We start from the raw sequence: 4,395 nt of genomic DNA on the forward strand, positions 1-4,395 counted from the left end.
TTTAATTTTAGAAATTAAGGAGCAGGCATTGGTGTAAGATAAAGAACTGAACAAGTGTGTATGAAAGGTGACAGACAAGGCAAGAGAGAAAAATACAACAACAAAAAAAAAACATCCCAAAAAATCAGTTGGAGATCGGCCTCAGACCATCTGATTACAGGTCAGACTTGCTACCAAACCATAGATAGTATGCAGATGACGTCACTCAGGCCTTTGTTATTGTTTTTGCCATCCGCGTTTGTGAGTTGTTCTCACTAAACTGTATGAACCAGACTATAAAAGTTCATGGTTACACAGAGTTTGTGTGTTGGTCCGTTATAATTCCGGATGGCAATGTTGTGAACTCCTTGGCCAAGCGCATTCTATCTATACACAGTTGTTCTGTTCTTTATTTACACATTTACTTTTACTTCTACGTCTCGTATCAATATAATAGTTCGAAGATGACGTCACTCAGGTCTTTCTTATTGTTTTTTGCCATCCGCGTTTATGAGAAACGCTCACTGAACGGTATTAACCCGACTATAAACGTTCATGGGTACACACAGCTTCGTGTGTTGGTCCATTATACTTCCGGGTGGCAATGTTATGAGCTTCGTAGCCAAGCGCATACTATCTATATGATATTAAAAGGCGTGCTCAAAACATTGGACTACTCACCTATCCTATAATGAATTAACTTCTTGAAATAATAATAATAATTATTATAAAATGTCCAACAACCAATCAACGTATTAAATGGAAACTTCTTGTCCTTTTCTTTCTTTCTTTCTTTTCAACCACAACTTTAAATAAATGAATGAATGTAATGACTCCTCTACATAATCTGTTCATTGTCGGTGCTTTGTTGTGGTTTGGTTCAAAACTGTAAAAAAAAAAAGAAAAGAAATGTATGGAATAGTGATACTATCTAGGCTGCTAGAATCTGTGAACTGTATGAAGTAATAAACAGAAATAATAATAATAATAATAATAATAATAATAATAATAATAATAATAATAATAATAATAATAATAATAATAATAATAATAATAATAATAATAATAATAATAATAGATCTTTATTGACCATAAATATAGCAATTTGTCATTTAGTTACACTTGTTATAACGTTATATGATAACTATACCATTGAACATATATTTCACTCTTACTTATTTCTCTCTCTCTCTCTCTCTCTCTCTCTCTCTCTCTCTCTCTCTCTCTCTCCTCTCTCTCTCTCTCTCTCTCCTCTCTCTCTCTCAGCTTAAAAAAATATTTAAAAATACAAAACATGGCACGTTTCGGGTTCAAAACCTTCTTCAGCCAACAACAAAAAATAGTAACAAAGATATATTACTAAATTCCAGATCTGTGACAGAGAAATTTAGTAGGTCCTCTCTCAAGAAGAAAAATCTTGGAAAGACATTTGATTGAAGCTGTTATATTCACTTTTGTTTTACAGTCCACAGATTCTAGCAGCTTATCTTATCTTATCGTATCTTATCTTTTCTTATTAAAGGTTGAATAAGGAAGTTTAGTATCACTTTAAATCTGGACAGACGGCACAGAAAACTTCTTTGTTCATCGATGGATTTGAAGTCCCTGTATGGGCGGTGCAAAGTTGAGTCCTTGGAAAGTCTTTATTCACATTCTCTCATCGTACTCAAGTGTGAAATGAGTACCTAGCTACTTGGCCGTAACAGGGTAGTTTCCGTAAAAAAAATAATAATGTGATAGCGTCTTAAAGACGTTATGTTTCGTCCTTCATAGTAATGGTTGCTCTCTCTCTCTCTCTCTCTCTCTCTCTCTCTCTCTCTCTCTCTCCCCTCTCTCTATCTATCTATCTCTCCCTGTCTCTCGCATTCTCTCTCTCTCTCTCTCACTCTCTCTCTCTCTCTTTCTTTCTTTCTCTCTTTCTCTCTCTCTCTTTCTTTCTTTTTCAACAAAATTCGTGCCACAACAAATCATCATTGCTCCAAAACTCAACAAAAGGGGCGTCAACCACTTGACTCGGAAATGGTTGTTTGGCATTTAAGGCAAAGGTGCTAGGGTGTTTGTTTTTCCTATTAGGGTTAGTTAAAGGTACTAGGTTTTATAGATAGTATGCGCTTGGCTAAGAAGTTCATAACATTGCCATACGAAGTATAACGGACCAACACACAAAACTGTGTTTATCCATGAACGTTTATAGTCGGGTTAATACAGTTCAGTGAGCATTACTCATAAACGCGGATGGCAAAAAACTCAAATATTCCCTCAACTAACCCTATGAATTTATAGATAGTTCGAAGATGACGTCACTCATGTCTTTGTTATTGAGTTGTTTCCCTTAGCACGAGTAGCTTTCGGAAGGCCTCCCAAATTGTTGTTGTTGAATTTGCACTGGAAACGGTGAATTTGATCTGGAAAACGTTCATATTTGGTTAAGTGACGTCGACTATAGATAAAGAGGGGTGACTAGTGGAGTGACATCCTTACAGTATAGGGTGGTGCCAAAATCAGAAGAAAATGACTAAAACCATGCTATATTTGTAAATGCAAAAGAAAGAAGGAAAAAAATTAAGAAAAGACTTACTCAAATTATTAAGAGGAAGTATATATACCATTGCTCAGTTTTTTTTTTTTTTTGTTTTTTTTTTTGTTTGTTTTTTTTTTGGGGGGGGGGGGGGTTTCAATGTTGTAATCCATTTTTCAAAGATGGATGCGGTGCCAGGCACCAAATCAACCAATATAGCCACGCCCCTGGGGGTGACGAATTTGATTTGGAAATTAAAGTTGAATTTGCTTCTTTTCTTTTTAGAAAGAATTTGCTTTGGATAACGCCGAAATTGTTTTGGACACGTTGTACTTGCTTTGAAAAATTGTTATTTGCTCTGGAAAAGGTGTAAAAGTGCTATGGAACTACGGAAGTCCTCCCGTAGTAAACATTCATTAAGGTGGTAGATTGTAATGATACTGTAGGAACGTTTTTATTGTTGTGTTTCAGTGTTCCAGTTTGTTGTTGTTTAGCTATAGATAGTATGCAGATGACGTCACTCAGGTCTTTGTTATGGTTTTTGCCATCCGCGTTTGTGAGTTGTTCTCACTAAACTGTATTAACCAGACTATAAAAGTTCATGGTTACACAGAGTTTGTGTGTTGGTCCGTTATACTTCCGGATGGCAATGTTGTGAACTCCTTGGCCAAGCGCATTCTATCTATTAAGTTGTTGTATGAATTGTTCTCATGCTGGGTAACCTTGGGTGTCATGGTGAGTTCCATTCACTCGTGTGTGTTATTTCTTCCCGTGAGTTTGTGACGTCACAATGGGTATAAAAACGGGGTTGCTTTCATTTTCGAAGCTCTTTTGACTAGGAAACGGACAATGGACATTTGATTGAAATTAGTCAAGTGTTGACTCTGTTTTTTCTTACCGGACGAACATACCCGGACTAATCGCGTAACTACCCACTTGGGTGGCGACTACCCACTCATGTGGAGATACATGCCTTGTGCATAGTATTGATTGATTTATTTATTTTATTTCTCATCGTGAATGAGGTGTAAAAATCTATTAACGACAATACATTTAACTCAAAATATAGATAGTTCGAAGATGACGTCAATCAGGTATTTTGATGGTTTTTGCCATCCGCGTTTATGAGTACTACTCGCTGGACTGTATTAACCCGACTATAAACGTTAATGGATACACACAGTTTTGTGTGTTGGTCCGTTATACTTCCGGATGGCAATGTTATGATCTTCTTAGCCAAGCGCATACTATCTATAAAGGGAACGTGAAATTTAAAAAATAGATAATTGAATTCAATGAATTATACACTCACACACACACACACACACACACACACATATATATATATATATATATATATATATATATATATATATATATATAATATATATATATATGTATGTATGTATGTATGTATGTATGTATTATCTATGCGAATACAATGGGGCTACAAATCTAAGACAATTTAAACAAGAATCATAGTAATAACTTAAATGAAAATTAAAACTTACATTTCTTGTGCGTTAAATAAAAATCGAAAATAAAATAAGACCAATCCAGTCTAGAATACACGATGGACTAAAACCCGAAACTTTAAAAAATATATACATATAATCCGGTTAAAACTCTATAAGAAAAAGATATTTTAAAAGATACAGTTATATGATGGGAAATTCATATATTATTATGACGAATAATACTTGTTTGCACTGCTGTTTACATGGCTTTCAATCTTATATGTATATATTACGCATTGTTGCCTTATTATGGTTATCTTCTATATGCGTGTGTGTGAATGTATGTATGTATGTGTGTGTGTGTGTTTGTTTGTGCTTTGCATGTCATGGTTAAAGATATATGTTTGTACACCACATGAGTACATTTAAGTTGAAATACTA

This window comes from Berghia stephanieae, chromosome 11 (genome assembly GCF_034508935.2).
Source record: "Berghia stephanieae isolate SIO BIC M18660-M18661 chromosome 11, UCSD_Bste_1.3, whole genome shotgun sequence".
NCBI lineage: Eukaryota > Metazoa > Mollusca > Gastropoda > Nudibranchia > Aeolidiidae > Berghia > Berghia stephanieae.